Consider the following 12,056-nt stretch of genomic DNA (forward strand, 5'->3'; position numbering starts at 1 on the left):
GTCTAACATGATCCTTGCCTGCCTCCTTTCCTCTTCCCCTCACATTACCTCTCTGCTCACATCTTTTATCATCTTCCCTTTATTTCACTCCTCTCTGTTCTGCTCTGCTTTCACACTGGCCTCCTTGCTTTTCTCTGCACACCAAGCACGCTCATTGACCCCCCAGGTAAATGACCTTTGCGTTGCCTCTTCCCATTGTCTGGAATTTTGTTCCCCACAAAAATGCTTGGTTTGCTTTCTTCCTTCTTTTATATCTCAGCTTAGATATTTTTTCTAGTAAAGAGACCTTTTCTTTCCTCCATATATAAAGAGTATTTCCTTCATTCTCATCTATTCCCCTTAATCTATTCTTTTTCTCTTCAAAACGCTTATCACTTGACATATATTTACTCATTTCATCGTGACAACGCTACTAGAACATAAAGCTTCAATAGGACAGCACCATTATCAGTTGTGTTTTTTGCTGTATCTGTAAAGATTAAAATCATTCCTGGCACATAGAAGGTGCTTAATAAATGTGTTGTGGATTGAACTAGATTACGTTTATTTATAACATTGCCTACAATTTCATGTTAATATTTCAGGACTGTCTTCTGGATAGCAGAAACTGAAGTAAAATCTCACAGTGCCAAATATTTAAGGAGCAAAGTTATAGAAAATAAGGGGGTCTTTAATATTTTTACCAGTTTTAAAACTACCAAATTGAATACAATATATTTAGGATTGATGAGCAAAATTATGAATTTAAATGATAAAATGTAACAGTAGGTTTATTTTTAAAAGTATTATAGAAATAAATAGACTTTTAATAGTCTAATGAAAAAATAGACTTCTTCTAAAAAAATAGATCACAAAATACAAGCACAGTGATAAGTCAGAAAGGTTGACTTAATAGCAGTGGGTGTCTATAAGGTATATTAGGAAATATAATTAATTCTTTGTACAATTATTATACTGGAATTATACTTTGTTTTCATATTCTTGGAAGAAAACCAACTGCCCTAGGGTTACCAACCTGGAAGGACAAGTCAGTCACCAAACATGGTAACACAAGACACCAAACTACTGCAATACACAAACAGCAGGCTAATACAAAAGGTGGATGTGTAAAGGTGATTTGCTCATGGAATTAAGAGGATAATATAATCACTCTAAGAAAGAGAGTCCTAGGGAGCCAAGATAAAGTCAAGGAAGGGAACAAGAAAAGAATAGGGGTGTGGTGTTATATAAATATATAAATCTCAGTGTTCCTTTTTGAGGGCTTTTTGGACTGTTACATATCTAATTTTTTGTTGGAATGATGAATTAGTGTTAGCAATTTTCTGTTTTGCCTTATCTACCAGTTGGTAGAGCTGTGCAAACTGTTTTTCTTGGATTGGTGGAGTTTGTTCCTTTCATATGCTGGTGAGTTGAATTGGGCTGCTGTCAACTTTTCAGTTACTGGTTTCCAACTCAGCAATGATATAGGTCATGTCTATACAAATAAATAGGTTGAGTGGTCAATCACCAAAGCAATTAAGCAAAATAATTTGGAGCTAGAACTAGTTTGGCATTTTGGCCTGATGTATCCAGCAATCCTATACAAAAGTTAATTGGTTTGCTTTTGTGGATAAAATCAAGCAGCAGGCACTACTTTTTCTCTATGATCCTGCTCTACCAACAACCAAGGTAAATGGGGCCAAAGAAGAATGAAGAACTGAAATTTAAAAAATTTCATGGCAGATATGTGTATAGGGACAACTTTTATTTCATCATGACATTTTAGATACTCTGTTCTTTAATCATTTTAATAGAGAAGGTAGATCTAGTAAGCAATCTGTTGTTCATTCTTTTTTTTTTGAATCTTTCTCTTAGAAAAGATATTAGCCTGAAATATGTACATAAAATTGTTTTCTTTTGCCCTCATTATTTCAGTTATTTTCGTTGCATCAGTATTACTCAAAGCACTGACATTTTGTTCTTATTCTCTCTTTTTTGCTTTAAGGAGATGTAGAAATGAATTAACTTATAAGCATATAAAGAAGAACATTTAAACATAAAAATATATGAAAGTTCAACCTTAATTGTGTTTTAACCCAATATTATTAAACTGTATTTATCTATACTGAAGCCTGAAAGATTAGCAAGCTGATAGAGAGATTTTATTTTATTTTATTTATTTTTTTTTTTTTTTTTTTAATTATTATTATTTTTTTATTTTGGCATATTATGGGGGTACAGATTTTAAGGTTTCAATAAATGCCCATTTCCCCCCCTCCCCCCAAAAGTCTGAGTCTCCATCATGACCATCCCCCAGATGGTGCACATCTCACTCACTATGTATGTATATACCCGCCCCCCTCCCCCCTCCCACCTGCCCAATACCCTATTACTGTAGCACCTATGTGTCCACTTAGGTGCTACTCAGTTAATACCAGTTTGCTGGAGAATATATCTGGTGCTTGTTTTTCCATTCTTGGGATACTTCACTTAGTAGTATGGGTTCCAGCTCTAACCAGGAAAATATAAGGTGTGCTATATCACCATTGTTTCTTAGAGCTGAATAGTACTCCATGGTGTACATATACCACATTTTATTAATCCATTCTTTGATTGATGGGCACTTGGGCTGTTTCCACAGCCTTGCAATTATGAATTGTGCTGCTATAAACATTCGAGTGCAGGTGTCTTTTTTGTAGAGTGTCACTGGATCATTTGGGTAGATGCCCAGCAATGGGATTGCTGGATCAAATGGTAGATTCACTTGCATCGCTTTAAGGTATCTCCATATTGCTTTCCACAGAGGTTGAACTAGTTTGCAGTCCCACCAGCAGTGTAGGGGTGTTCCTCTCTCTCCGCAACCACGCCAGCATTTATTGTTTGGAGATTTTTTGATAAAGGCCATTCTCACTGGGGTTAAGTGATATCTCATTGTGGTTTTGATTTGCATTTCCCTGATGATTAGAGATGATGAGCATTTCTTCATATGTTTGTTGGCCATTCTTCTGTCTTCTTTAGAAAAATTTCTGTTCAAGTCCTTTGCCCACTTTTTAATGGGGTTATTTGATTTTTTCTTCCTAATTTTCGTGAGTTCTAAGTATATTCTAGTTATCAGTCCCTTATCGGATGCATAGGATGCAAAAATTTTCTCCCATTCTGTAGGTTGTCTGTTTACTTTCATGACTATTTCTTTGGCTGTGCAGAAGCTTTGTAGTTTGATCATGTCCCATTTATTTATTTTTGTTGCTGCTGTGATTGCCTTTGGGGACTTCTTCATAAACTCTTTGCCCAGGCCGATGTCTAGGAGAGTGTTTCCAACTTTTTCCTCTAGAGTTCTAATAGTTTCATATCTTAGGTTTAAGTCTGTTATCCAGCGTGAGTTGGTTTTTGTGAGAGGTGAAAGGTGTGGGTCCTGTTTTAGCCTTCTACAGGTGGCTATCCAGTTTTCCCAGCACCATTTATTGAAGAGGGATTCTTTTCCCCAGCGTATGTTTTTGTCTGCTTTGTCAAAGATGAGACGGCTATATGAGGATGGTTTTATATCAGGATTCTCACATCTGTTCCACTGGTCAATATTCCTGTTTTTGTGCCAATACCATATTGTTTTAATTACTACAGCTTTGTAGTATAGTTTAATATCTGGCATATTAATGCCTCCCATTTTGTTTTTTTTGCCTAGAATTGCTCTTGATATTCGGGGTCTTCTTTGGTTCCATACGAAGCGTAAAATTATTTTTTCTATATCTGTGAAGAATGCTGATGGGATTTTAATAGGTATTGCATTGAATCTGTAGATCAGTTTGGGTAGTATAGACATTTTGACGATATTGAGTCTGCCGATCCACGAGCATGGTATAGATTTCCATCTGTTTACATCCTCTGCTATTTCCTTCCTCAGTGTTTCATAGTTCTCCCTGTAGAGGTCTTTTACCTCTTTGGTTAAATATATTCCTAGGTACTTTAATTTCTTTGTTGCTATTGTGAAGGGAATTGAGTCTTTGATTTGGTTCTCAATTAGATTGTTGTTGGCGTATATGAATGCTTCTGATTTCTGTGTATTAATTTTGTATCCTGAGACTTTACTAAATTCATTGATCAGTTCCAGGAGTTTCTTGGTTGAATCCTTGGGGTTTTCTAGATACAATATCATATCATCAGCAAACAGTGAAAGTTTGATCTCTTCTGCCCCTATTTGGATACCTTTGATTCCATTTTCCTGTCTGATTGCTGTAGCCAAGACTTCCAGCACTATGTTGAATAGAAGTGGAGATAGTGGGCAGCCTTGTCTGGTTCCAGTTCTAAGTGGGAATGATTTCAGTCTTTCCCCATTCAGTATGATGTTGGCTACGGGTCTGTCATATATGGCTTGTATCATTTTTAGGTATGTCCCTTCTATGCCTATTTTCTTAAGTGTTCGTATCATGAAAGGGTGTTGAATTTTGTCAAAAGCTTTTTCTGCATCTATTGAAAGAATCATGTGGTCTTTGTTTTTGCTTCTGTTGATGTGGTGAATTGCATTTATAGATTTACGTATGTTGAACCATCCCTGCATCCCTGGGATGAAGCCCACTTGGTCGTGGTGGATTATTTTTTTGATAAGTGTCTGGATTCGGTTAGCTAAGATTTTGTTGAAAATTTTTGCATCTATATTCATTAGGGATATTGGTCTGTAGTTTTCTTTTTTTGTTGCATCCTTTCCTGGTTTTGGTATCAGAGTAATATTCGCTTCATAAAAGGTGTCGGGGAGGTTTCCGTTCTTCTCGATGTTGTGGAATAGTTTCTGCAAGATAGGTACTAGTTCTTCTTTGTAAGTATGGTAAAATTCAGGTGTGAAGCCATCTGGACCGGGACTTTTCTTTTTAGGGAGATTTTTAATTGCTGTTTCTATTTCAGCTGTTGAGATTGGTCTGTTCAGGGAATCTATTTCTTCCTGGTTGAGCCTAGGGAGGCTGTGTGTTTCTAGAAATTTGTCCATTTCCTCCACATTTTCCAGTTTGTGTGCATAAAGATTTTTGTAGTATTCATAAATTGTATCTTGTATCTCTTTGGGATCAGTTGTGATATCTCCTTTTTCATTCCTGATGGAGCTTATTAGAGATTTCTCTTTTCTGCTTTTCGTTAGCTTAGCCAATGGCGTGTCAATTTTGTTTATTTTTTCAAAGAACCAACTTTTTGTTTTATTAATCTCCTGAATAGCTTTCCTGTTTTCAATTTCGTTTAGTTCTGATTTGATCTTGTTGATTTCACTTCTTCTGCTGGGTTTGGGGTTGGTCTGTTCTTCTTTTTCCAGCTCTTTGAGTCGTTTCATTAGATTGTCTATTTGTGATCTTCTTGCCTTTTGGTTATAGGCATTTATGGAGATAAACTTTCCTCTCAGAACTGCTTTAGCTGTGTCCCAGAGGAGTTGATAACTTGTCTCTCCATTGTCGTTTTCTTCATAGAAGTTTTTTATTTCCGTCTTGATTTCTTCATTTACGAAGTAATCATTTAGTAGGAGGTTGTTTAATTTCCACGTTTTTGTGTAGAAATGTGAGTTTCTGTTAGGGTTGATTTCTAGTTTTATTCCACTGTGATCTGAGAAAGTACATGGTATGATTTCTATTTTTTTAAATTTCTTGAGATTTTCTTTGTGTCCTAGGATATGGTCAATCTTAGAGAATGTCCCGTGAGCTGATGAGAAGAACGTATATTCAGTGGATTTTGGGTAGAATGTTCTGTAGATGTCTGTCAGACCCAATTGTTCTAGAGTTTTGTTTAAGTCCATTATTTCTTTATTAATTTTCTGTTTGGAGGATCTGTCTCGTGCCGTCAGTGGGGTGTTGAAATCCCCGGCGATTATGGAGTTGCTATTAATCCATTTGCTTAGCTCCAGTAAGGTTTGCTTTATGAATCTGGGTGCACCTAAGTTGGGTGCATATATATTTAAAATTGTTATCTCTTCTTGTTGGACTGTGCCCTTCACCATTATATAATGACCCTCTTTGTCTTTTACTACTTTTGTTGGTTTAAAAACTAAATCGTCTGAAATTAGAACTGCCACACCAGCCTTCTTTTGGTTTCTATTTGCTTGGAATATTGATCTCCACCCTTTTATTTTTAGTCTATGTGCATCCTTGCAGGTTAAATGTGTTTCCTGAAGACAGCATATACTTGGCCTGTATTTTCTTATCCATTCAGCCAGCCTATGTCTCTTGAGTGGAGAGTTTAAGCCATTCACATTTATTGAGAGAACTGATAGGTAAGGTAGATTACTGATCATTCTGTTGGGTTGGATGTTGTTGCTATGATTTCTGTCTTGAGCCATTGTAATATCTGGCCTTTAATATCTTTGGGTTTTGGTTGTTTTTATATCCGTGGATTATTATTATGATGTTCCGTGCGTAACGCTGTTTTAAGTACTTCTTGTAGGGCTGGTCTTGTCTTGGTGAATTCTCTGAGCCTTTGCTTGTCTGAGAATGTTTTTATTTCTCCTTCATATATGAAGCTTAGTTTTGCAGGGAATAATATTCTAGGCTGGGCATTGTTTTGTTTCAAAAGAGTGAGAATGGGGCCCCAGTCTCTCCTTGCTTGTAAAGTCTCATTAGAGAAGTCTGATGTTATTCGAATTGGCTTTCCCTTGTATGTCACTTGCTTCTTTTGTCTTACAGCTCTTAGAAGGGCCTCTTTAGTTGATACTTTGGTCAGTCTGATGACTGCATGACGTGACGTCTTCCTGTTTGCATTGAATCTCCCAGGGGTCCTCTGGGCTTCTTGAACTTGTATATCGAGATTTTGAGCAAGGCCTGGGAAATTTTCCTCTATTATATCTTCAAAAAGCTTGTCCAGCCCTTGAGTGTTGTCTTCCTCCCCTTCGGCTAAACCTATGACCCTCACGTTAGGTTTTTTCACATAATCCCACAGCTCTTGTAGGCTTTGGTCTTTTCTCTTGTTTCTCTGCTGTATTTCTGTGACTGATTTATTTAATTGGAAGGTGTTATCTTCAAGCTCTGAGATTCTTTCTTCTGCTTGATCTACCCTGTTCTTGAGACTTTCCACAGTATTTTGTAGTTCTCTGAGTTGATTCTTCATCTCCAGGACTTCGGTTAAAGTTTTCTTCACTGTGTCAATCTCTTTGTTGAACCTTTGTTCCATTTCTTGGAGGTTTTTTGTGTTTTCTTGGTGTTGGTTATTGAGTTGTTGTTGCAGCTGGGTGAGTGTTCTTATGATCCACATACGAAATTCCTTTTCTGTCATATTGGTTGCCTGATTTTGGTCGGTGTCCGTTTCTAGGGGGCTGGTGCTCCTCCTTGGGGGTGTGTTTTCCGTTTGGTTCTTCATATTCCCTGAGTTCTTTCGCTGACTTCTTCCCATGTCGATCAGTTGTTGTTTCTTTCCTTAGGTTATTGTTTGGGTATTCACACACCTTGTTTAGTTTCTGAGGCGTTAGGTGGTGCCTGTGGGTGAAATTGGACCACTCCCTGTATATTGAGTCAGTGGATGCCGTGGAAAGGCTGTGCAAGATGCCGCCCCTGTCAGTAGGTGGCGTTTGCTTGGAGGAACAGGCTATGGTGTTGATTTTGAGTCCTGTTATCAGCTCTCGTTCTGGGCGGAGCTGGGTTGGGTAAGCCTGCCCTCAGGCCGTTAGCAGGGGTCAAAGTTCTGTTCTCAGCTTACAGGGAAAGCTGTCAGGGCAGGGCTGGAATGGTCCCGCTCAGCCAGAAAGTCTGGAGGTGGGGGTGGGGCTGTCTGAGACCCGCAGTCTGCAGCAGACCTCGCTTCTTTCCACCCTCCCCAACTCTGCAGCTACTCCTGGGCCTCTGCCAGCAGGCCAGACCACAAGCCACCAGGCCTCCCCGGACTGTGGTGCCGGCGGGGAGGTTCCCTGCACAGGAACGCCACCTGGGTTGGGCGCACGGCCTCCTCCTGGGAGGAGGGTTGCCCTCTAGGACGCCGATCCGCCCCTGGAGGCACACAGCCCTCAGTAGGCTGTTCTCGTATAATCCTTCTGTGCCCGGGGCAATGCTAGCCCTCGGTGCAGGGGATCTGGTCTGCAGGTCCGACCTCTGGGTCCCAGAGTTCAAACTGTATTCCCACCAGGGAGAGGATTTCCGGTCCTAATTCACCCACAGGGAGCCCAAGCTGGATCTATGTCTCTCAGCCTCTGAGTCGGCACCGTTTTCCTGGGAACACGGTGCCAGCAGCACCTGGGAGGGCGGGCGGGGTCCCAAACGGGAAGGTCCCGTTCCCTGGAGGTGCCTCCGGCTGGTGGCTGTATTGTCTCTCTGGGCAGCCGCGGGTAGGGTCGGCGGAGGGGAGGAGGAGGCAATATGGCGCCTGCCGCGCGGCTCGGGTCCGTGCACACGGAGGTGCCCGGAGGAAGTTGGGAACCTGGTGCCACGTCTGCTACAGGCTCACCGTTGGCAAGCGGCGGCAGTCTCTGGGCTGATGTCCGCAGGTCTCTCCACCCACTGGGGAGCCCGCCAGCAGTCCCGAATGCAGGGGAGGGGAAACAGCAATTCCACCTACCCTTGCCGCTGGTCTCTGGGCTGCTCCGGTGGTCTCAGCCTCCAGTTCTCCTCCGCAGCCTCCTCCCGTGGAGTCTCCCGGGGTCTCAGGTACCCCTCCTTCCGGCCCTTGTCCGCTGTATGCTCGTCTTCTTGCTTCTTTCCTCTAGTTTCTGCTAGAATTGGTCTTTTCTGTAGAGACCCTCTGTCTGGCGGTGTTATTCGTCCGCCATCTTCTGATAGAGAGATTTTAAAATTATGATTTTAGCTTTAGAGATTTCTGTGTCTTTTTTTGATATCAAAAATGAGGATAGCAAAATAGAGAAAAATTGTGAGTGATATTGGATTTATATCAAATATGCTCATATTCCGACTTAAAATTATATGAAATGCAAATTTCATGACAATTAAAATTATTATTTTCTTAAAACATGTCCTGAGATTATATCTTTCATATTTTAGTGCTTGCACATGTAATATATTTTGAGTATGTAATCATGATATTGTCAAGTTGTTATGCACAAAAGGAAACCCTCATCTATTATCTAAACTGACAAATACCCAGTAGTCATTCCTGTGTCTTCCCCAAGTAAAAGCAGTATCTGTTCCTTTGACTTAGTAATCAGCATTCAATGATTTACCACTTGTTTGTGCTTTTTGAGGTCCACAGCAAATTGCAAACCCGATATATTCAGGAGAAACAGCTGGAATAAATTATAAGGAGCAGGCTGATATGCCAAGCAGCAAATAAGAAAACTAAATTAGTGTTTATAAAGGGTCTATCTTCAGTGTTAGAATGGTTTTCCCTTCATTCTTGTGGGAGCCCCATTTTAATCTTCAAGTTGGAATTGTTCAGCTTGTTTTCTCTAGGTATTTGAATGGGAAAGTAGAGTGAGCCAGGCTTTAAATTAAATAGCAGAGCACTTGTGGGCCGGGGGTCTAGTACTATTCACAGGGAGTTGATTTTATTCACTGTTTTGCCTCTTCTTGGATGAGTCTGGCTGGAGTGTGTACCTCAGGTCTCCATTCTATAAACAGCATTCTATAAAAATACAGTCACTCATTTATAGAGTGTTGTTAATGCCTATAAACACTTTCAAGAACATACTGAAGTAATTATGTGAAACTTTGAAGTATGATCCTTTACCTTAAGATCTGTGTTGATTCTTGGATGGTCTGGCTTGTTATAAGTACCCATCTATTTTGAAAAAGAACAATGTTTTAAAGACTAGTATTGTGGAAAGAATTGGCTCTAAATATCAAGTTTCTGTCTTTCTTGTTCTAAGAAACATTGGGAATTCTTGGCAAACTGGGTTCATGACTGAAAGCTGCCTATAGGAAGGGTAGTTTGAAACTGGCAGGAATAACATTTAAATAGCCCACCCAATAAGTCAGAAATTATCCCTGGCTAAATTTCTATACAGATAAAAAGTTAAGCGATTTTTGCCATAAGTTAGAAGTAAATAGACTCAAAATCATTTATAACCTCTTTTAGGGGTCTGTAGGCTGTAGCCCCATGGTTTATGTTAATAATAACTGAATTGAATTGCTCTTGAGGCAGTGAAGAGTCAGAAAATCTATTTGAAATCTAGTTCAGTCACTAGCTAGGTTACATCAGGCAAAAATGACTTAGTCATTATGAGTGTTATTTCTTCATCTTTACGTGGGGTATTTTCTATCATAAATTGTATTATTAAATGAGTTTCATATAAAAAGTTCTGAGTACTTTTGGTGACCTCTAGGAAGAATGAAAAACTGGTGGATATTATATTGTTAAGGTGGTTAATACATATTTCACCGTAAATATGAACTGAGTTGTTATGAACCATTGGACACACTTGTAAATTTCAGAACATTTTATAATATTTCTAAAATTTCTCATTACTCTTATTTTTTCTTGGCTCTATTGTCTTCTTTTACCACTTTCCTTAAAAGCTGTAACTACTTTGCTTGATTTTCTTTTCTGATTCTTTTACTGATTGCTTACTTAGTTATTCCAATTATTGATCACTAGGGCAAAAACTTCAGACTGTTAAAAAGTTTATACGTGCTATGCTGCCAGTGACTCTCTGTTTCACCAAATGATAGTGAATAGGCTGGTGGTTGAGCCTTTCCTAACCTGGTAAGGTGATTCATGGTTGTAAGCAGGGAGATGTCAGTGATTCTCAGCTCTGCTGCTTGTGAAAATCAGGTGATTTTCTGGGCTTCATCCCTGAAGATTCTGACTTAATAGATCTGGTGGGGCTTGTCCTTGATGGATGCAAAAAGTTTAACATGCAACCAAGATGGAGACTCACTGGGCTGTGTAGGGAAGCTTGGATTTCTGCAGAGTGGCTCCTACGAGGGCCTAAATCTTTTTGAATCTACACATTTTCCATAAAGGGTGGTGACTGCACTTGGGAGTTAACCTTGTTTGTTTTTTAGGTTGCTTTTGTTTAGTTCTACTCCCCCCACTGGGAAATTCAAGATCCACTGTGACTTTTAAGGAAATTTTATTCCCTCTCTTCCTGTCTATGGCTCATATCTGAAAGGCTTCTACTTCAAATGCAAGAGTTAATTGGACTAATTTGCAATTATCAAGGTTATTGCCCAAATTTAGACCAGCAGTATAAGTGGACCCCAGTCAGTGTGGGCACTAGTTTGGCATCCCTTCTCTGTCTTTCTAATGCTGCCTACATGACATTATTTTAGAAGTACCCGTTACTGTATTTCTTTTACTCTTTAGTTAGTGATATCTACATCAAGCACAGGTGATATCACATTTAAAGAGAGCATGGGAGGCTCCTAGTTGCAGCTCACATTCCACCTTCCTGACTGTGTTTTTTTTTTTTTTGAGACAGAGTCTCGCTTTGTTGCCCAGGCTAGAGTGAGTGCCGTGGCGTCAGCCTAGCTCACAGCAACCTCAAACTCCTGGGCTCAAGCAATCCTCCTGCCTCAGCCTCCCGAGTAGCTGGGACTACAGGCATGCGCCATCATGCCCTGCTAATTTTTTCTATGTATATTAGTTGGCCAATTAATTTGTTTCTATTTATAGTAGAGACGGGGTCTCGCTCTTGCTCAGGGTAGTTTCGAACTCCTGACCTTGAGCAATCCACCCGCCTCGGCCTCCCAGAGTGCTAGGATTACAGGCGTGAGCCACCGCGCCTGGCCCCTGACTGTGTTTTATTGGTCCATTTCTGCCTCTACATTTTGTTCACAGTGCTAGGGCTCCTCCTTCCATGATGGTTATTTAAGAGGGGCCCTTCTTCAAAGGCGAGCTTGACTGCTTCCTCTTCCATAAACCGTTCCACTTCTGACCTTCCCAGCCTCTGTGATTCCATTCTTCTCTGCATTCCTGTGCCCACTTGCCGCATGATCCACCATGACTCAGGGCTGTGTTTATGCTTTTTGTGTCTGCATCTTGTCTTCATAACTTGATTTAGACTATTTCAGGTTTAGAAAAATCCTGTTGACTTCATGAATAAGGTCCTATATTACTCAATAAATTTCTGATGGTAGTGGTGAAGGAGGCACTTTTGGGAAAGGAGGTAGGGTGTGGGCTGTATTGATCAGGGAAGACCACAGAGTAGGTAGAATTTGCACAGGATTGGGTAG

This window comes from Microcebus murinus, chromosome 11, assembly GCF_040939455.1.
Source record: "Microcebus murinus isolate Inina chromosome 11, M.murinus_Inina_mat1.0, whole genome shotgun sequence".
Classification (NCBI taxonomy): domain Eukaryota; kingdom Metazoa; phylum Chordata; class Mammalia; order Primates; family Cheirogaleidae; genus Microcebus; species Microcebus murinus.